The sequence below is a fragment of the Struthio camelus genome, chromosome 1, assembly GCF_040807025.1.
Source record: "Struthio camelus isolate bStrCam1 chromosome 1, bStrCam1.hap1, whole genome shotgun sequence".
NCBI classification, from domain to species: Eukaryota; Metazoa; Chordata; class Aves; order Struthioniformes; family Struthionidae; genus Struthio; species Struthio camelus.
In genome coordinates, this window is record NC_090942.1 from 109,718,939 (window position 1) to 109,742,344 (window position 23,406).

The following is a 23,406-nucleotide window of genomic DNA, read 5'->3' on the forward strand; positions in this document are numbered from 1 at the left end:
ATTGTTTTGTTAATTTATGCTCCTTTGAAGTTGATTTTGCTCCATTCAGTTAAAGATGGTTAGGTTTACAAGGCAAGTTCAGAGCAGTTGTATGTAGATATTTGACTCTCCTTCTATTTTTGAGAATATCCCCCAAAATTTTCTTGTCTCGATGCGTAATCTTGAAATCGTAAAGTGAAAGAGAAGTCAGGCTTTATTGATGCATCATTTTCGCTTAGTATAATGTAAATCTAAAGGCTAATTAGGATTTCTGTCCAATTTTTATTTAGGAAAGATGATATAGAACAAAATTAACTAGGGGCCAGCATGCTACCTATGCTCTAAATTTCTAACTGTGTGAGTTCTCAGAGAAAAAAAGTCAATAAAAGCATATTAATGGTCATAGTTTGTGGTTAGGATGTTCATAACTCTATTTTCTTCATTTTTTAAAACCGGCCATTTCACATAAAAATATATATTCAGATTTCAGAGTAAACACATATAATTATTGTTACTCTTTATATTATTCAGGAGCTTTCAAATATGCAACTTCTACAACTCTGTTATTATCTCCAACTTACAGATGGATTCTGGCTTACTCAGAGAGATAGGATCTAATGGAAGTGGAAGTGCAGGTATTAAATAATTAGAAGTCTGTTTTGTCATTGTATGAGAATTTTAACTCTTATCCAATCACTGTGATTTCCAAAGGTTTGTCTAGGAAGAGGAGGAGTCCTTGCATTAAGATCTAGCCACATGAAACCCAGAAATATTATCAGATTGCAGTATAAACATTATCCTTTTATTAGTTCTTCCTCTTCTTGACTGTTTTATGTTATTTGAGAGATAAGAGTATAGCTAACTTTTATTGCCTTTCATCACTTGTTATTATCTGGGTTACCTTTATTACTAACTTGGCTAACAGCAGAGACTAATAAAAACATGAAAACAAATTATTATGAACCAAAAATAGCAAAAAGATGATAGCCTTAGCAAAAAGAAATTAGGAGATCTTTCAGGCAAGCTAGATGATAGTTTTAAAAATATCCTCTGTCTGTTGAGACAAGCTACTCGTGGTACAGAACAGAAAAGAGAAGTAATCAAATACCGAACAAAAAAAAATTAACTCCTGATTATGTGTAGCTGGTAATACTACCTTGTTAACACTTTGTAAAATAAGAGCCCTCTATTCGTTCTTTAAATTTACTACATTGATCTCTGCCTCAGGCTGAAGTCTTTCAAGAAAGATTCAGCCAGAGCAGTGTCTAAGACACAGCTATGTCTAAGAACATGGCATTGTTCTGTCCGTGTTAGTCCAAAATAATCAACTTCTGCTTTTGAGAATCTCTGACAGGTCTGCACTTGGGTGAAGGCCCCGCAGTTCAGGAGATAGGTAACCTTCCCTGCCTTTTGCTATGAACGCATAACTCTGCGGAGTTACTCAGTGGGCTGCAGGCTGGTTACGGTCAGCACGGCTGAGCAAGCACAGCCTCTGTCGAGCCGGGCTCCACTGGGCAGCTCCTTCTCCTCTGCGCAGGGTCCCAACGCTGCAGTCTGCACCTTGCTTCACTCTGTGATCAAAACTGGGGCTAACCAACCTCTGGAGTCTGTGCTTTGCAGTCCAAAGCAACCTAAAGAAGAACGTCATACAATTTAAATGTAGGTGGGAGAATGGACATGGCTGAGAAATGGCATTCAGCGTGGAGGAGGACACTGTGGGCAGCTAGGAGACATGCAGCAGGATACGGAGCAAGGCAGAGGACTTCTGCACGGCCTGATATGGAAACTGAGGTAGCCTGAGATAGTCACAGAAAGCGGCTGAAACAGAGACATTTTTAATATGCTCCTAGTTAACTCACCCTAGTCTTTCTACAGATGGCACATAACTGTGTGCAGATATTCTGTGAGTTGTAGCTGGTCTGAATGCTATTTTAATACTTTGGAGACCAATCTGTAAATGTGCTAATGAATTCAGTGAGGATTTGAAAGCAAACCTTTACAATGAAAAAAAAAAAATCAGATCCTAAGGAATCTGCTCTGCATATAATAAATCACTGAACTTTCTCTCAGTGGCTTAATTTCTGATCTGAAAAATGAATTGAAAAATCCAACACTCATCTTGTGGAGATGTGAAAATAAATTAAGCTCATCCTCATTGTATCATACTAAAAATATAAAACTCCTACAAGGAAATTAATAGTTCTGTTTTCAAACTGGAGTATGCAAAACATGTCACTTTGAGTACCACACAGTAATGGTGGAATACAGTAAAATACTTACTGTTCTGAATCAGTGCTTTTGGCTCCTGTAGGGAAAAATGAAGAGTAATATAGTAATTAAATTGTAATTCACCTCCTTTTGTGTGTGTACATTAAAATAAGGTTGCCTTGAAACCATAATTCTCTCATTTCCCAACTCAGGAATGTTGTATTTTATAAGCTTAATGATTTTTTTTTTTTTAATGTAGCTCTGTGTGTGCACGTGCCCCTGAACGCATAACAATACTGTTCAAACTCCATCATTAGCATGAGAGCTAACAAGCCTGGAGATGACTTAGTGAAAGGTCAGGTGCTTCATTAAAACCACTTGTCAGCTGTTGGAGGATTTCCAGGAATGGTGAGCTATGACAAAAACAACTGAATTTACATTATACTTCTGCACAATTAATTCTAAAGAAATTAGAGGCAATTTAGAGGAATAGCTGGGAGACTAGTCAAGATGAATTATACTCATCTATGCTAAAACAAAGCCTCAATGCTCTATCAATTAAAAAACTGTTACCTGTATAGAAATGACCATTATGTCAAGTAGTTTGAGCCTGTAATCCTTAGACAAAAAGCAGGATATCAGGTTTCCTCAGAAGATATACCTGAATTGAGAAACTTTTCTAGCATAATCAATACTATAATAAAGTCCTTTGTATTTATTGAGGAAAGCATCCTGATATTTTTGGTATATGGGCTGGAACATCTGTTTGTTCAGAGTTACTGGAAGTCATTTAAGGCTGATTCTTGCTTAGGGAGAATGTGAACAAGGTATTTTAATGCCTTCTGTGCTTGCCACGTATTCCATAGGGCCAATAAACCTAAAGGTGAAACAATTATTGCCTTTCTCCTTTACACCAGAGCTAGGCGTCTGGCTCTTCCACAGGCGGGGTTCAGCTTTGCGCTGCTTCATAGGCTGCTGTCTGAAGGACATGCTTGTATCCTAGCAGTGTTTTAAGCTGACGTACCCAAGTAATTGAAGACCATTACAAGAGCTGTTGAAGTGCTTCTCTATATGAAAACCAAAATGAACTGTCGAAGGAAGACATTCGTAGCATTAGAATAAGATTACTTAAATACCCTGATCTGACACTTCGACAGGGAGTTCATAGTTTTGAAGGGAAAAATTCCTGGTCTTTTAATGCTCTGTTATATAATGCAAAAAATGAACCCCAAGTAGATATTGCTAGTTTGGAAAAGGCAGGCTACCTTGTAGCTAATTCCAGAATTCACTGTTGGTGAAGGACCAGTTGTTACAGCTGGTATGTAAAACAGGCAAGATAATTTTTGACTATATACTTTAAATGATTAATTTTTCACTATTTGAATTTTACAAAAGTAATAATAATATAAGTTCCTGCCTCAAGGAATGAGGTAAGCTTTAGCTGAAGGTAAGAGCTGCAATTTTTCCACTTAGGAAGGACTTTTCACTATAGTCAACTTGTAATATGATGAAATTCACGTAACAGAATTAAAAATAGAATGAGGACTAGGAAACAGATGGAAATACATACTTGTGTGTGTGTGTTTGCGCACCCGTGTGTGTGTGTGAGTGTGTATGTACGTATATGTATGTGCATAATGTATTAAATCCACACTAATATTCCTTGAAAAGCAAATTAATTTATTTGAACATTCTAAAGCAGCTGTCGTATGAGGAAAAGATATATACAAAACAATTTTTATTAAATTTACACCTGTTGAATTAGCTGATGTTCTTGTCCCACTTAAGAAGCCCTCTGGGCCTGTCACTCTTCTGGCACGGGAACAGTTTTTCTATTTTTTCTGTGCAACGCGTTTTAGCCCTGCTGCCGGAGGGATCCGCGTGGTACCAACGCACATGTCCATCCCACTGTGGTGCTGTGGGTGCCTACTGGGAATAAAGGCTCAGCCTTGCTACCGGTCAGCATCTGGCGATGAGGGGCTGTGGCAACCTTCCCCCCATCAGGTGACCTGGTTCAGCCTCCTTACCTGACAGAGGCATATAAATTTCAGGATGTATTTCAATAGACAGATCCTATAAGGGTGTTGACAAAGACCTAGTTTGGGGTCTCTTTCTGGGATTGCGTATCATACAATAGCTGGAGACAACAGAGAAGGTTTAATATTTCCTGTGGTAATTCTTCAAGAGAAGCTATCATGTGATGTGGTTTGGCTTTCTGGCCTTATAGACATAAGGCAATGCCTTATGTCCTTTAATTTTTAAAAAGAGTTACTTATAATATTTTAAAACATAAAGTTGTATAAAGTAGATATGTTCAGACTTCTGTAAAACATCATACTGACAATCATTATAGATGTCATCAGAAATCTTAAAAAGTAGAGGGAATAAAAATATGAAAATTAAATCCCTCTGGATTTCTACTTGCAGGAGAAGGATCTCAGTAAATCTAGAATGCAGTATTCATTTCATGGCAACTTCAAATAAAAGTAGAAAAGTTGTGAAGAAATGTTGTATGTTTTTCACTGTATGCAAAGTCTGATACTGGAAAGTTTTAATATTTGTGCATATATGTACTCTAACAACATGTTTTCTACCAATCTTATTTTCTAAAAACTGGAGCAGACTAGTAAGCAAATCAGCCTCAAACCTTCCTGTACTTTTACAATACCCTGTAGTAGCAAGTCCCTGACAAACAAATAAGATTAGTCCAATAAGTGCTGGTCTGGGACTTAGAAGATTTGAGTTGCTCTCCTCTGCAGCAGAGCTTTCCTTTGAAAAAGTCAGTTAGTATTTCTTTACTTCTCTAGATATCAAGAACATTTCCTGACTTTGTAATCGTGTAAAGGTGCTGGAGATCTAGAAGCACTGAGCTACAGTAGTAATGGTAGAATATACATCATCAAAAAAATTAGATATGCTTCTTTTCTTTTTTTCCCTCTCCGAGTAACTCATCATATAAGATATAATGCAAATACTTACCTTGTTTTAATTTGGTTGCTTGATATTTTTACAGAAATGCATTACCTAGAAGTTCAAAAGGTTAGTCTGCTCTTTATCATTTGCTACTTCGAGACTTTACTGCAGTGAAATAATTGTGCATCTGAACTCTATTAGAGTGCAAGGCAAATATGTCAGTTAATTTGATAAGAGTAGATTGCATCAATGAACTTCGGCTATTCGTTGGCTTCTGAGTGGAATTTCTGATGGTGAGGTTGACCTGTTAAGTCCTAAATAACTTTTCCTAGGTTATATTGTAGCAGACAACTGCCCTGAGAGCAAGTAGAACATTGAGGCTGGGATCCCCACAGAGCAGAATTGCTGGAAAGGCGTTCATTTGAAGAGTTTTTGCTCCCTTTTGATCCAGAATAACTCCATTCTGACGAGCACATTTAAAAAATGTCAGTTATTTGAGGAGGCACTCAAAAGCAAGGAAGAGAGAGAGAAGGGGGAAGATAATGCATGTGTGTGTGCGTGTATGTGTATGTAAATATATATAAACCAAAACATACATGTACTACTGCGAAGCTTAATCACTGTGTTGGTATCACAGATAATTGCAATGAAATTGCACCAGCATGGATTTTCAGATATTCTAGTAAACAACATAAATTCCCCAGAAATTTCAAGGTACTTAAGATCCTCACATATACTAAAGCTCAGGGCAATGCCTTTTTTTTTTTTTTATCTAATATTTGGCACCTAAACATGCTATCACAGTCACTGATCCCATTTTCAATTTTTTATGAAGATATACCTGTAAAATTTTATTTATAATATCTTTGTTAGTGTTCATACTTAAAAAAAGAGATGTAAATCTGGTACTATTTGCTTAATGATTTCATGATGGATTTTTATGAGAACAGCATGTGGGGACCTGTAAAGGCTGTTTTTATGTGCATTTATGTCAATTCCTTTCGATAAAAACATGCACGGAATGGCATTTTCTATACTGATTTTATTTTGTTCTTTTTGCTTATAACAAAGAAGATAATAGCTAATTTAAACTAATGTGTGGCTTTGCATTGAGATCAGGGAGATTTTTGTCAGGGATCTCAGTGAAAGCACGACTGGGCTCACAGCATATCTTCAAGCAAGAATAGTCATTGTCTTATGAAAGGTAACGTTGACATAAAGTTTGATATGAGGCAGATTAGCTGTGTCTCTGTGTCTTCTGGCAGCACATTATGTTCATGTCATGTTCTTGAATTTCATTTACAGATAAGCGCTGTGAGTAATTGTAGTGTGCATCTTAAAATTGTAATCTACTGTTGATGTATGGAAACGGAGAAAATTAGATTGAGAGAATCTTTCAAACGACTTTGTATGTTGTTTTGCTTTAAAGTGCATGGTTTTCCATAAACAAAGCAAATACCTTCCTCTACTGCTTCTCTTTAAATCTTTCCTGTTTCCTAACAGACTATAGTTTAAGGTAAGAGGAATAAATTACTGGCCACAGAGCTCTCAAATGAGTCTTTTTCATATTTTTGCTTAATGCAGTAAGTTTTAATGATTTTGAAGCCTAAATGGTAGTAATGTTTGTACATTATCCTAATGGTCTGAATGCCATTAATATCCCACCCTAAGTACCATTAATTACTATTTGAATGATATTTAACCTAGAAGCAACATCAAAGCACCTTTCTCCCACACATCTCTGTCCCGTGTAAGAAGTGATTAGACAGTAGTAAGCAGACTGTATGATTTCACAATTGTTCCTTAAAAAAATTATAAAAACTTGTGAAATATGAGAAACGGAGACTAGTGTTTAGTTTGAATATAGTATAGTTCATCTTTCTGCTTAAGGAATCATTTCCATTTTCAACAAAAGAAGTTCAGTTTACGCAGCGACTTCCTGAGCCAGTGTGGAGCCATTCTACCCGCTTCAGCAGCTGACAGAAAATTTTAGGACCTATGTGAGATGAAAACCTCTGAAAATACTAGTCTGATGTATTCATAAAAGTCTACTTGTCTTTTATGTTAGGCCTGCTATTTTACATCTTTTAGCTAGTCCCGCTGGGGAAGTAAAAGTCATGAGAGTCTGTGGAAAAAAAGAAACTTGAAAAATTCTGAATTTCAATCCACTCAGCCTGAAGTACTTAAGTTTGTTGGTTACAAGGAGTTTCCTCCCTTGCTTCAGGTTAAATATAGACTACCCTACTGACACCTCTTCTGCTGTATCTTATAAATAACTCTTCCTCAAATTCAGCTCCATTTGGAGCTATGAAAGATAATTATCTCACCTTGCAACTACAGTTAGTGTCTTTTTCAGCCAGACTGATGTAAAAAACATAAGGATCCTACTTGAAAATTGACCATTTATAATGGTAAATTATGAAATTTCACATGATTATAAAGAACTGTTAAGGAAGGGCTGTTTTGCAAGCAGCTACTCTCCCTTCTTTTCTTTGGGAATTAGAAGTTATCTTTTCATTAAACTTGTGGTCAGATGAAACACTGCATACAACCCCTCTTGTAGAGAGTAAGTGAGTACTGCAGAGGTATTTTATCGCGTTATTGCTACTCTGTGCCATCTCTGCCATTTCATAGATATCATTAAAGCTGAAGAAGCTCAGTTGTAATATATTTAAAATTTAGCATAAAGAGGAGTTATATGTATGAATTTTCCATGCCAGAGCAGTAGACTAGCCTCTCTGGAACGTGCAAGTATTTACTAGCAGATCCACTTTGCTGGAAATTACCATTGCAACCAATTAGCCATTTGTTCACTTCTTGGCTACTCTTCAAAATAAAACTTTGTTTCTCAGAAAACTATTTTTACTTATTTTAATGTTATTATGTAAGATGGACTTGCAGGAGAAACCTTTTTTTAAATGATCTTTTAGTGACTGATACCTGGCTTTACTTGTCACAGTGAAGGGTTTTGGTATTTACCTATGGACTTCAGCAGAAGACCTGTGTGTTTATGTGTGTACATATATGTATGTACATATAGAGAGAGAGCACATTACAGCACTGTATTTAACCTTAACACTGGTATTTGAGCAATGTTCTGATAAATAACGCTCAAGTCATCAGATGAAACTGAAGCAATAAGATTTTTTTTTTTGAAGGCCACTAACAGTTTACTTCCAAGGCATTTTTAACTAAGTGGGGAACCCATACAATAGTCTCATAACTCACTGATAGGACTCCACACCTACAAATTCTGAGAATCAGCTAACTGATTAAAAAGGCTCTTCCTCTGGGACTGATTTAGCTGTGATTCAATTTGGGATATTCAAGGAGCATTTTATATATGGTCACTTCAGAAAGGACTTCCTGCAAGGCCACTTTCAAGGCACTGACTCCTTCCATAGTTGACAGAAGCTCATTTGTGCGCACGCACAGGCACGCACACGTATATATGGTGGAAATACATGTCATAGCTGAAAGTGCCGTTGAGTCAACCAAAGAAATTCATAGTTAATGCCTCTGGATGTCTTCAGTTTGCTAAGCATTCTCTAGGTTTTCTTTTGCAAAATACCTTTCACAGCTTGCTTCCTCTCCTCAGTCCTGCCACCCTGTCCTCTTTAGGAGCTCAGTCCTTTCTCGATGTTATGCACTCTAGCGCATGATTGGTGGGCCTAATGCCAGTCAGGAGTAACAGGCAGCTTGTCAGCCAAAGGGATAAAATGCACAGCAATGCTACAGAAAGAGTGTCACATTATATCTGACATTTTCTTTTGAATTCATTCAGTAGCATACAAGTAGTATTTCCCCAGTAGCAGCTACCAGGCATGACATGACTTCACTTGCTCCTTCAATTAAAAAACTTACATTCTTAGCTATATGTTTTGTTAATCAAACCAATGCAAAGTATTCCTGAATGATGTAACTTATTTTCATTAGATATTTATTTATTTGAGGATAATGAAAGTTGCTTGAGAAATTTTCCAGCAGTTAAATATTTTGGAGTAATGTCTAATAAGAAACTTAAGGAGCACAGGAGAAATCTTTGGTATTAATGTACCTGTGATTAACCTTTTATTAATTATGGAGATTTTCTTTCATAACTAACTCAAGTTCCATGAGTCAGTATATTCTACAATAAGTGCAGTGAAATAAAGCTAGTAAATTCTTCGAAAGCCTACATGTAGGTTCTGTATATGCACAGAAATTAATCTTCCTTCTGATCAAAAAAATATTATAAAACATTCTTTTTACTGCCTTAAAAAAAGAAACTCATCAAAACAAAAATATTTCATGATTTAGGGGAATCTCACTAGTCAAAATGAGAAATTAAAAACAAGGGCTTGAACCAGTGTATTCCAGTTTCCTACCTCCAAGCTAGAATATCTGTTAGCGTCTGCGATGTAACTCATCCTAAATAATGTTTGATTTTCTAAGACATAGGGTCCTAAGTTGTTGACATATATTTTCTTCTGGCTCCTGCTGTACCAAATGAAGAAAGCTTCAAACTGCAGCCCACCTACCATGGTTTACTATTCTCCCCAGCCAGAAGTTAGCACCTATTTTGACTTACCAGCTAACTGTCTCATTGAAACCCCCTCAAACCCAGACAAAATGATTTAGGAAGCATGGTTAAAACTAACTGGACTGGAGTTTGGGAGGGTTGACAGTACCCTCCCAAAATGGTTAAGACTTGGTCAGCTGTGGAAATACCTTCATCTTTGAAATTCTCGTCCTGCTCTGGAAAGGAGCTAATTTCTCTATATGGTGCTGCACCACCTCATGTACCAGGACTCTCCAGTGTGTTGATCTTCGTATTTGTCTTAACCTCCAGGTTCTAGATTGTCTGTTTTTTTTTGACAGGACTCCTGAAATCTCTGATGCTTGTTCACATGAAAATAAAACCTTAAATCTGAAGAGAACTGGGGGAAAAAAATTCATATTAAATTGCCAGTTTCCAAACCATTAAACATAGAACACCTAATAGCACATGAAATACAGTAATTTTTGTTTACTTTCCCAACTGGAACACAAATACTGTTAAATCACAGCCACAGTGCCATATTAAACTCTGTAGTATCAAGGGAATCTTCCTATAGTGTGATTTATCAAGCTAAGTAGCTGTTCCACAGTGGAAACGTTCCTTTACTTGAATGATATATTTCTCCAATAAGCATTGTCAGGAATTGTAATTAAAACAAATAAAATGGATCATTATTTAACAGATCTAGAATCTTTAGTAAATGACTTAACTTTAACTGTGCTTATTGTGACTAAGGAGACAATGAGAAAACCTCATGAAAATGGGAAACCTTCTTGGGAGACAGCATTTGGGGTCAATATCTGTGGTGAAAATAACTATAAAAATGGAAGCAAGCTTTGTGTTTTAGATGCATATTTTAAGGCTCAAATGAAGTGCAGTCTTAAACTCTTCACTGAAAAGACCGTTAGAAACAGTTCCCTTAAGTTTCAGTAGTGCCACCTTGAGGTAACAGATATATATGAAGGTTGAATCCTAGATGTAAATATTACATATATTTTTTACAGAAAAAATAACTTTGGAAAGAGAGAAACAAGCAACAACATCTTCACAAACATTTCTGATCGCAGAAATATTATTCCTTACATCGTTCTGTACAGATGTGTCCATTTGTAAGGATTATTCTGTATTGTAAATCCTATTTTTAAAAGCCACATGTCTTCATATTTTCCTGTGCTCCTTAAAACATCTTGATGATATTAAAAAACAAGTTGTGTTGAAGTAAAATTTTTGTGTTTGTGCATTTTTTTTTGAGGGGAGAGAATGGATTTAATGAATATTCCTTTTTACAAGTGTAAAATAATCATGCAAAACTTTGAAGTTGTTGTTGTGGGAGACATAAACTCTTCTCTTTTTGCTCCTTTTGCTTTTAAGGCTGATGCAATACTCATGGAAGTCAATGGAAGGTTATCAAGACTTACAGGGATAATTTAACACAGCTAAGCATTTGCTTTTCTTCAGAGGTGTGTAACTAATTAATCATATCTGAGTTTTATTTTATACTTTGTGCTAGTAAGTTTATATTAATAAGAATTTCATAAATACAGTTGAGGCTATTACTTTCTCTTCAAAATAGAATCAAAATTTTTAAAAAAACTTTTGAAGCCATAACTTGACCTGAAACTATGGGATGGTATGCTAAGAACATCTTCTGTATTATTTTAAATTATTGCAAGAAATAATTCTGGGTTATACTATTTTATGATATAATATGGGACAAATGTAATATATGATCTTAAGGCTTTTATGAAAATGACCACAATTACTAGTATACAGAGAATTTGAATTAATTTCTACAATATCCTCTGACAAAAACCTTATTTCTTTCACACCTCTTAAATAATGGAGAGTTTTTCCATAAGCAAAAAATTAAATAAAAGCATTAAGACAGAAATTCACATGGAAGTTGGATTGTTAACAAAAATCTTTACTGTGAATTCTGATTTCCTCATTCCACAACAGTTGTAGCATTTCTGGACTATAATATTTGCAATTTCCTATTTGCAGCATAGGTTATTGAGAGGAACAACCAAGCAAGACCATCTTTTTAGCAAATCTAATCACACTTAAAGGATGAAACTTTTTGATTTAATGAGGTAAAGATGGCAGCATACATTTAAACAGAATTATAGCCTTGCTATTTATTAGGAATTGAATATGTCCATTCTTTAGGGACTGTTCATTCTGTGGCCAACATAATGACTCAGATTTGTGTCTCTCATAGTCTTATCAAGTTATGATCTCCTATTAAACTGAAAGATATCTGCGGAATAAGTTACTAAAATACAGAAGTCACCGGAGAAAAGTTTAGGCTAATAGGTATGATAAATAGATTGGCTACCTTTTTCCAGAAATAGATTAATAAGCCTAGCATTTAACTCAATATATTATTGTTTTCATTTAATAAATTAACATATTTGTGTGAGCTTAGAGACTTTTCATAGACTTAAGTGGATTCCAGATCAGGTTCTTTGCCGTCAACAAAGTGAAAATTTGGTAACACAGACTAGAGCCAAACCTGATTATATACAGATTATAAATATAACTCTGCAAATGTGTCTCAAGTCTTACTTATCCTACTCTTCTGCAGCCTTCTGAAACATATGTCAAATTGTGTTATGCTGATTTTATGACAGTTATAAAGCAAATTGTTTTTAGGTCATCATTCCTTATCAAATTTCTATTCGTTTTTTTCTAATCAATTCCACTAATTTTTGTAATTTTCAATACCATCTTCTTGAAGTGCAATGGATGAAAACTTGGGAGAAAATATACATCAAGAATTGCCCTAGTTATACTTCATAATAGAAGAAAGAAGAATGCATTTTGTAAGGCAAGTACCTAAATAACCCTGCAACATCAGGTCTCTAAAAGACAGCCAGACTTTCACAGCATGGTGGCCCCTGTTTACCTGAACATCTTTTACTTTATTTGACTTTGGTTGGCACAGGGGAGCACACAACACAAAGCTAGGCAGTATCTACCCAGTGGAGTGAAGATGTGCTACCAAAGTTTAGGCGCAATAACAAAGGAGACCAAAAGCATGGCTGAGTGTGACCCTTAAAATGATCAGAAAAGTGCATTGGGGTAGGGGGTGGGGGGCAGAAAGTGGCCAGGACCTGCGTAAGTCCTTCTTTTGTCTGATGGCTTAATCTATCAGAATACCCAAGACATAAACAGAAACATAAGCAGTTTCTCAACATTACATTGTTGAAAAATACCACTTGTGGTATCTCGTTGTTGTGGGATCAGGATAACAATTTTTTTTTTTTATAAATGTGTTTGGGAATAAATCCAAATGTATCTGATGACATTTACTCATCATTTACTCATTTACTCTCTCTCAGCTCAAGAGATATATATCAAACTCTTTCTGTAACAAAGTAATGTGTATATTTTGGTTTTTTTTAATTATCTTGATAAAGAGGCATTTAACTTGTTTTCATTTACTCAGATAATCAAAATGGGAGAAGAGAGCTTAATTGAATAACCTAGTAAGCAATACAGCAACTAACTATTTTTAGTTGGATACACATTGGGAACATACAAATTGGATCTATTAAAAAAAAAAAAAAAGAAGAAAAACTTCCTAAAAATCTTGTGTCTCCTTTAGAGAGAAAAATATAATGATGGATATGAGGAATATAAGTCCCCTCAAATTTTTTTTTAATTTTTTCTGATTACAGTAAGTAGTGACAATAAGTGGTACTATACAATTGTATCAGATGAAAGTTAAGCTTGTGGAACAGAGCACTGCCTAGATTAATAATGATTCAAAATTACAGAAGCTAAATCGCTTATAAATTAATTATTTTAAGGTATTGTTTCCTCCCTTTCTTACCTGATCTATAGCCAAAGAAGTTGATGGAAAGTCTCATTCTTTTTCCATAGGTTTGTTCAAGCTACAGTTAAATAGGTATTTTCCTATTAGAAATTGAATTTGTTTATTAAATATAACAAAAATCTATTTTGACCTTGCTGGATTTCATTTTTTTTCTATTCCATTATATAATACTATGCAAACAGTTTTTGCAAAGATGTGTAATCTTCCCTTACTTTTTTTCAGTAGCTACTAATATCGGTAAAGAGTTTGGGAAAGATATTTGTTCCTCTATGTCGCCTTTGCACTGAGAAGTTCAAACCACTTATAAACTTTTAATTGCAGAAAATTTTTTCAAAACAGAGAAAAGTAGTATATAACTTTACTTTGAACCAATGGTATGCAACAGTTAGTTAATTAAGGGTTGGAATAAGCATTGAAGTAGAATACTGTATCTAGTTTGAGAAATGGCTTTGAATATATGCACACAGATTGCAGGTATGGAATTTACTGAGTTTTGGGTTCCCTTAGCTCAGAATCTCAAAAGGAAACAGTGGGTTTATATGCCTCAGTTTTAGGCTCTCTGCTTTGAGATATATTAAAATAAATTGACTTTCAGAAGATAGATAACTAAAATCTTCTGAAAAACTCAGTTCTCCCTCAGTCTTTTTATACAGAATAAGGAAAATGGAGGAAATCAAAATCAATAGTTACTTCTGACTATTTTGCTCAATATCATCATTCTGATGGAACTGGTAGGTGACTTGGCAGACTTCATACCCTCTGAAAGTAAACATAGGCATGAAGAAGTAATGCAGAGAATTAAAAAGAAGGCAAGCATTTCAGAATGGAAATCTGTGAACAGCAGAACAAATTTTACAGGTTGTATACTTTTAAATAGTCTTATAGCTCTTTCAAAAGATATCCTCATATTGTTCCCCAAACTTGTCTAGAACAAAAGCTCATTGCTAAGATAACAATGACACCTACTGACCCAACATGAGTTCTCTCTGTCATTAGGAGTTTTTCCTTTTTAAATCCTAGCCCATTCCATTTGGTTTGATTTGACGCTCTCCAGAAGAAACCCCTTCAGTGACACCTTTTTTTTTTAAATAAACAGTTTAGTATTTCAGCTTATAGCTGCTCTCTGGATACAAGCATGAAGTTATTTACTAAAGAATATCAGAAAAGTTCAGATTACCTGTAATTTTCATGCTTGTTATCTAAATAGAACAAATTAATACTTATTTCTAGTATGAATAATTATTTCTAGTTTAGAGAGGGTAGCCAGTCCTGTAAGCCTAAATAACACATTTGTAGCAGAATATAGTGTTACTGAAAACTTACTACTTAAGCAACAAGATTTGAAAGTAATGCACACAAGTGGGATTTAGTCTGCGTGTGTGTTTATCTTCAGAGATGTCTCCTAGGTATTTGAACTGAATTGTAAAAAAATATATTTTTAAAAAAATAAAAGTAATAGCATGGGCAGTTTACAAACTATGGTGCAATGGAAATGCCTACAGATGAAAATTACCCTATGATATGTGACATAAAAATCTCTAATTCATGGAAGTACAACCGAATAATGTTTGCACAGTCAAGCTAAGTCCAAAAATGATCAGGGAGTTAGAGTCAAACTTTTTTCTGGGTATGCAGACAAAGTCTATTGTTATAATTTGTTTTAAAGTTCACAGTGTCTGGATATCATTTTCCTAGTATTTGAATCCCGCATTTTTTGTCCATGCATTTAGATATACGAAATTGAGCTATAGCACTGGACCAAATACGCCCAACCATACAGAGTGCTGATGTGGGCTCCTTACCCACCTCCCATGCAGAGATAAGATTTTATGGGAGATGGAACTGTCTCTCACATTCAATTTATATCTTTTGAGGACTTTTCCCCAATATTTCCTTTCAAAGAATTTTTCTGTGACTCTTTCTATCATCAAAGGCAACAATATTATAAAATGAAGCAAGAGAAGCTGCATGGTTTGATTTGAACTAGCCAAACATAAGTCTGGTAAACACTGATACTCTGCTTCAACGTACCATATTGATACTGTCAATATGGTATGTCAATATGGTACTGTCATTTTTATGATACTGTCTCACATAGCAATATAACAGCTCTGTGCATGTGTATCATTTGTATATATAAAATAAATAAAATTTAGAGGTGGATTCTGTATATATGAGTACACACACTTGTTTTATGAGTGGCTATATTAGAGATATCTATCTTCTGTATTTACAGAAAGTGCACTTTCAGCTTCTAAATCTTAAATTAAACTGCTGTCAACTAATAAAAAATAAGTAAACTCTACCAAAATAAATTGTCTTTGAAATAGATTTACGCCTTTTAAGAATTATCAGCCTCTTATATCTAGTAGGAAAGGCAAAATGTGAAGGGACTATTCAATTCATATCTATCTCAGCGATTTCAAAACAGTATTTCTGTTAGCAAACAGATTAAGGACTAGATAGTTTAACTGTGAGGCTAAAGGGTTAACAGTTACTCACACACACATTTTCACTGAGTTCTCCTTAAGTAAAATGTTCACCATTGGGCCTATGGTTGGCAGAAGCTCATCTTCAAGAAATATAACAGATAAACACAACATATATCAACAAACATTACATTTGAAAGTCTGTAGAAAGCTAGGAAAGGAAGGGAGGAAATGGAAAAAATCATGTAGATTGGTAATCTCTACATAGGTAGCTACAAACAAAATAAACTGAATTGACTAAACCTTGAATGAGCAACCAACACAAAGAATTGCATAATGGCACCTTTAGTAGTAATGACAAAAAAACCCTTAACTATTAAAAGAGATAATCGGATTACTAAAAAATAGGCATTCCATTAAAAAAACAAGACACAAACTATTCTTATGCTGAAAATCTACCAAAAAAGCATGCCCTTTTAAAACAAAGTTATCAAATTCTTGAAAGAATAGAGAGCAAACTATTGGGATTCCAATAAGACATACAAAGAAATTCAAAATCCTAAAAAGGCAATAGTAAAGTAAGAAATCTGGACAATAGCTATCATTTTGACTGACTGTGTGTTGAAGTAACTCAGTCTAATAAACCTAGAAATGCATTATGTTGGAGAGATGTATCCTCTGGGACTGGTGGTAAACTTTGTGTTAGCTAAGACTTTTCAATAATCATTTGGAGGACGGTGTGAAAACGACGTTATTTTGAGATCAGCCATAAATTTAAAATCAGAAAGTGAATATATTCCCAAAATCAATATTTTTTGCAGTAATAATTATACCAGAGAGTCTGCAGCACTTTCACCCTCTCCTTCCTAAAAAGGTGTGGGGTCAGTCTATGAGAAGGAGTCTGTGTGAATGAACTGTGAATGTGCAAAGCTTGCTGGAGCAGGCATCTTTCAGAACCAGCTTCCTCAAACTAATCTTCTCAGCAATCAGTCCTGGTCAAAAATCTCTCTATCATATCTCTGTTGTGCAGGACTGAGGTCTGAGGCTTGAATTGAAGGAAGGATTCAAGTATGTATTCAAGGCTCTTGCCATTCAACAAAGCTCTCAGACACATGCCATTGTTTGATGCGCACTTAAGTGCTTTACTTGGCTTTCTAATTTGGGGTCTATGGAATGGAACTCAATTCAACTTTCAAGTTCAAATATTAAAACCTCCTACCAAGTCCCTGCTGAAATGAAAATGCCTCAGACCTGATAAATTGCTCCTGTATCCTTGTATCGTTCAAAATTTTTAAAAGATAATATTACCTTCCCCCAAAGACCATTCTAAAATTTACTTCTTGGACTGTCTAATAGTAATGTGTCTTTAAAAATTATTTGTAAATGTACTTAAAGTCTAGTGCTCTCAGTAGAAATCTTTCAATTTATTTCAATCAGCTTCAGATAAAGCTATGAGTTTCTAACACAAGACATTCCCTTTTAAATAAATTCTGACTCTCTCAGAGTGACAAAAATGCTAATAACCATAAGCAAGCTATAATGTACCTTTAACATAGATCAAGAAGCTTAGAATAAGATTAAGTCAGGACAAGTTTACACTGAATATCATATCCTCATCAAAATCTAGCCCAATATGCATTTAAACTGCTCTTCCACCTTCCAGTTTCTCTGTCTGCATTGCTAACCCTCTGAACTCAGCTAGCAGTTTCTTGGCCCTATTATTAGTTAAGGGGAAAATGAAGAGGCTAACAAACATTTGTAATCATACAATGACCTTCAGCAGATACCAGAAAATGATTCAAATGCATATGCTTTTTTATATGCATGTAATTTCTCAGAGTAACTACGATCTGAGCTGAACACAAAATGTTGGTGTCATCTAGCTTGAAGGATCAGAGCCCTGGGTTCTAATTCAAATTATATTGAGTCCTTCAATTATAAAGTACTTTTTGACCTTACACTGAAAGGGTAGCTCAGTTTTCACCTAACAGTCCATGTCTCCCCTTTGTCTCAGTCAATTAACCAAGATATCAAGCAGTCAGTAATAGAAGCAATCATCATGTTGTATAAAACTATACAGATTTAGAATATCTCAGAATTTAATAATTAAATCTTTCCCCTTTGATTCAGGGAATGGTGTTGGTCTTCCTCCATCCTTTTTCTTTGGAAATGTGCAACATGCTTTTTCCTGACAAATACTTTGAAGAAATAAAATAGCAAAAATGAGTCTCCTCAGTAACAGAGTCTTGTTGCCATAATTCGAGTCTATAACAGGTGGGAGTCTCTGTTCTGTAAAACAATCATCTGCTTCTGCTTAGAAAGAGATTGCTGTTACTGAGAAAAAAACAGAGCTCCCATTTTGATCATAATCCTTACTATCTTTTACATGCTCCTTTCAAGTAAAGACAATAATAAAAATCCAAACCTCCTTTCAAATCCACACACTAGAAAGGCAGTAGCATACCTATTTTCAGGTACATTTAGCAAGGAGAATATAAAATCCTCATGTAAGCCGTGCATTGACAACAGCATTTGCAACTGTATTTCCTATCCTTCCAGCCTTATCTTTGCTAGAAGCGTAGGCTTTGCAAACACAGGGTTACTGTAATTAATTCAACAGTGGTTTAATACTTTGAAGTGTGCATCTGTATTAACTCTCTTCCCTGCCTCTTTCCATCACGTTTTCAATCATTAGTATTTTTTCTGAATGAAAAATTTGATTGGCAAAGAGACAATCAATGACTGGTGCAATCTGAGGTCCTGTACTGGAAAGGCACGTGCATTTGTTTAACCTTGTGTGCTGGGAGAGCTCAGGCTGAACACTGTGATGCTTTTCCCATTTCAGAAAGTCTAATCCTGAACAGAAGTGATTGGATCAAATGCTCATTGATTCTATAGGCATCTTTTCACTACGGTCAATGGGCTTTCGAATACGCAATCAGATGGCGTCTACACCAAAAATATTAGCAACAGTGCTCCTGCAGTGAAGAGAAAGGATTCAGTTGCATCACCACTAAAATGCAAACACTAGTGTTCTTCCAAAAGGAATGGCTGAAAAATCCAGTTTGACTGCATTGAGAACATCCAGTCAGATTCAGAAGAGATGAGCTTTGTGACGACTTTGGCTAGTCTTCTTGGAAAAGGGACAAAAAGGGCTAAAAAAAGGCAACCTTCATCTGCTGGGGGAGCAGAAAATAAAAAGAAAAATAACTAATCTCATTTTTTGATTCTTCCAGGCTGAGCAGTGAAAGTGGATAATTCAGAGTAGTTAAAAATTCATTTACATATAATTACCTTGAACAACTCTGTTTTCAGTGGTGCAGGCTTTTTATCCGATATATGTGAAATGAAACTCAAATCCCTGATCTGTCTAACTTATGTTATACCAAAAGAGGGTGCCCTGAATTTAAACACTTTCATAGAATCATTGCATAATTTAGTTTGGAAAGGGCCTCTGGGGGACATCTGATTGAGCCTGCTGTTCAAAGCGCAGCCAGCTTCAAATATATATCTAACATTGAGCTTAGAGCTGGTGGCTCGAAGCCTTGTCCGATCAAGTTGTGAAAATCTCCAGAGATGGAGAACCTACAAGTTCTTTGGCCAACCTTTTCCAGTATTTAAGTACTGTCACTGGGAAGAATTTTCTCCTTATACAGAATTACTGCATACTTGTGACTGTTGCCTCTTGCCTTTTTGTTGTGCACATCTGAGTAAAGGCTGGCACTATCTTGTCTGTAACACCCATTTAAGTAGCAGAGGAAAGCAATTAGATGCCCTATTAGTCATTTCTTGTCCACGCTAAGTGAACTCAGCCTTTCCATCATGTGCTCCAGAGCCCTAACCATCACAGCGGCCTTCGGCAGGACTCTCTTCAGTTTGTTGCTCTCTCCTGCAAGGATGATAAGGGTGCGTTCTGTCCCACGGGCCAGGTCACTGATGAGGAACCAACGTACTGTCTTCACAGGAACAGTATGTTTATAGAAAATATTTGTGTTACAATGGAGTGTTCATTTTATATTTAACAAAAAAAAAACCTGTCTCCTCTATTAATGATCTGGAAGAACTGAATTTTTGGAAAAGATCCAAGGCTGCTCAGCTTTTTGGGATTTACAAGTAGGCTACCTCTCTTTTTTTTTTTTTTCTCAGAACGTTATTACTGAGCTCCAGAGAGTTTTAGATTCAAAAAGACTTTTGCAAATGACGCTGCTATGCTAGGCTTGTTCAGACTCCAGAAATGAATTGAAAAGAATCATCAGCACATTCTGAGCACATGAGTTCAGAAAAGCATGCAGTTCTGAAAGCTTAGTGAATACAAGTGGGTTATGAATACCTTTGAAGCAAATAGTCTTGTTCATTTGCTTTTTTTTTAATCACAAGATTATTCAAGAGAACTCCTATATTTGCTCATTACTTTTGTTCACAGGCAAAGAACACAACTATGCTACTTATTTATAGGAGAAGAAAAGTAACCTAAGAAAATGGCCTCCAGTTGCTTGTTTGAGAGTAAATTGAGAGTAAAGACCACTTTAAGCAAAAGTATTAGATATTGACCCATCCCTGAAAATATGGAAGATATTTCTAAGTGAGTATAAGATAAGTAATAACCGTGGTCATATTGTCAAATTAAAGTTTCAAAGTACTTTCCCATATCAGTTTTATTACCAACTGTATACACTCTTAGACCTTAAGAAAGCATCAATGCACCTTTGTTTTTCCTCCCTTGTGACTCCATCGGTTATACTAGGTCCTATGGGGTAATCAATCTGTGTTTCCCATTAGCAAGGGAAAATGGACAAAATCAAACAAACTACAGCACGTGACATTTAATGCACATAGATTTGATGAAGTGAAATCTTCATACTATATTTTAAGCTGACAGTTTATATACGCATTTTGTTGCTTGTATATGACAGCAATAAGTCCTATGAATTGAAATAAATTCAAATTAGTGTTTACCAACCATTTTCATTACAAGTTGGAGTATAATACCGATGTAAAACCATCCAGCTATAACAGGGGCAAATACATATACTACAGTGTGTGTGTGTGTGTGTGTGTGTGTGTATTAATACTGAAAATGGAAGAAAAATGAGACTAAAGGGCATTGGTCACACCTAAATTGCATTTAAAAAATCTCCTCTGTTTTCATTTATCTCACCCTTTTCATTTTTTCTGCCAAAATCCTTCAGGTTGACTTTCAAGGAGACATGCACAGAATAAGACAGATGCCCTGAATATGTGGACTAAAGAATTTACATACTAAGCAACAGGATCTCAGGAAAATCTCCTAAATTTTCTCTTTCCCTTATACACTCTTAAATTCATTTGAAAACACAGTTGCATGTCAAAACTGGAACCATATCCTCTCTGATCTACTCCTTAGGTTTGAGGCATAGGACAGAATAGCTGGAATTTTCTCTTTTAAATCACCTGGCTTGTAAAGAACTGTAGGTCTAGCCAATATGATCTCTGATGCTTGTAGTTGGTTTGAATTTAACTTCAGAGTTGTATGGCAGATAGCAGAGAATCTTGTGAAAGACTTAATGTAAAGGAGTTATTTTTCAGCTCATGCTTTTCATTAAGTCTTTATTCTTTCTGATTTTCTCTTCAATTGCCTTAATGAGCAGATACTAAATACTAATAAATGCAGAGGGTGCAGCCTACAGAAATCAAAATAAGCAATCTTATAGAGCCATATATATGAACTGAGTGTGAACTTCATTTACTCCCAAGTAAATAAGATGGAACCATCTGGGCTTTATACAGAAGCTAAAGCAGATAGGAACTTGTAGAAGTATGAAAGTGCCTCTTAAAGCCAAAGTCACTCTAATCTTTGGTCCATGCCACTTGCCTTTTTTCTAAATGAGAGTTAACAGCTCTGTTCACAGACCTGCAAGCTAGCTGGGGAGTTGACTCTCATCTACGTCTTTCTGGAATTAACTAGTTCCATTATTGCTTAAATTGTCATATAGCTTGAGCAGAATACAAAGCTCATTACTGTAACAGATGATACTGCCACATCATTGGGTAGCAAGATTGTTACAGGACCGATATATGACAACAGTCACGAAGTATGTGATGTCTCTTCTCTCTTTCCTTTTAAAGCACTAAATATGTAATACCTCTTTTCACATATACTCCCTATAATTAATTACTTTGCAGTCTATAGAAGGCTACAAAGCATTCATACTCACAACTTAAACATAGATCCTTTAGGACTGGTTTATGCTGGCACCTTCACCCGGAGCAGTCCAAGTTAGCCAAAGAACGAAGACACCCCTTCTCTTGGTAGCTCTGCCGTCTTATATGCGGAGAAGAGCATGACTAGGGAGTAGAGACAAAGAGTGAAATATCAACATATATCTGGAACTATCTTTGGGTCTCTTTGCAGCTCAGACCAGTCCTGAAGAATTTTCAGTCCAATTTAGGGTCTGAAAAGGTATGAAATTTCTTTTGGCACAAGAGGGCGAAGCTGAATAACAAGATTCTTAGTTGATACAGGTTTTTTCAAGTTATTGGATGCAATTTGTCAGAAATGTTTTAATGTTACTATTGTTGTTATGTTCACAGTCTAAGAATATACTTAAAGTAAAAGAAGCATTCATATTAAGCATAGTTAAAACATACTTAGAGTAGACAGAAGCAATACCTTTCATTAGACCAAATAGTGTGGTTGGAGAAAAAATAGGACATATTCTAAAAGAAAGCTGGGAATCCACAAGATTTACACATGTATTTTGGCTCAAGTGTCACTCAGTTATTGCATATTTTGTAAATGCTTTGGATGACTAACTAAGTTTCATAAATCTTGTTCCTAACTCTCACAGGAAGCATATTTCCAGAGGTTAAGCTGTCTCTTAGGGACATTTACCCTAATATTACAGAAGTGTTTTTCAGCCTGTTTTCTGTAGGCAAGCTTCACTTAAAAGAGAAAATGGACACTGTGCGAAGTCTCAGGTGGCCTCATGAGAGGCGAAGAAGGGGAGGAGGTCCAGTATAACTTTTAACTTGAACTTGATAACACGTCACATTTAACTCCTTCACCTCTTTCTAGTGAGGCCCCTCCAAAATTCTTCCAAAAAGATAATCCTCCTTTTTTTTTTTTAATATAAATTCCTACTGGATCCCCATTTTCACTGCCTCTAGAGTTTTTCTTTGCTTTTGAAGAGTATCTCAGTTTAACCTCAGTTTCTTCTCTATCAGATTCATCTGTTCACTTCTACCTTCTTAAGATTAGGTCTTATCTCTCATTCTTCCATTTTTCTTTTAGTGCTTATTTTTGTTGCCTCAGTTTCCAAGTAGCAAACAGGAAGAGTACTCCTACAGAAAACGCTGGTAAACTATAGGTCTGCTGCCTAAGACCTTTAGCTTAGCCTGTGGCAAAATTTTTGACAGTAAATGGAGAAGTTACAGAGAATATATTTACTTATGATTAAATTTTACTCTAGCTCTCAACTGACAGCCATTCATTGAAATAATTATATTTCTAATATATA

General features: G+C 35.5%; 1 long non-coding RNA gene across 1 annotated transcript; it reads right to left on the minus strand.

The window, feature by feature from the left end:
- Positions 1–1,502: 1,502 nt before the first annotated feature.
- Positions 1,503–22,221, minus strand: LOC138065796 (uncharacterized). The gene is made up of 3 exons (XR_011138865.1): positions 22,105–22,221; positions 2,260–2,284; positions 1,503–1,610 (listed from the first exon to the last, which is right to left on the minus strand). It is a non-coding gene; the product is annotated as an uncharacterized lncRNA (long non-coding RNA).
- Between the last annotated feature and the right edge of the window lie 1,185 nt (positions 22,222–23,406).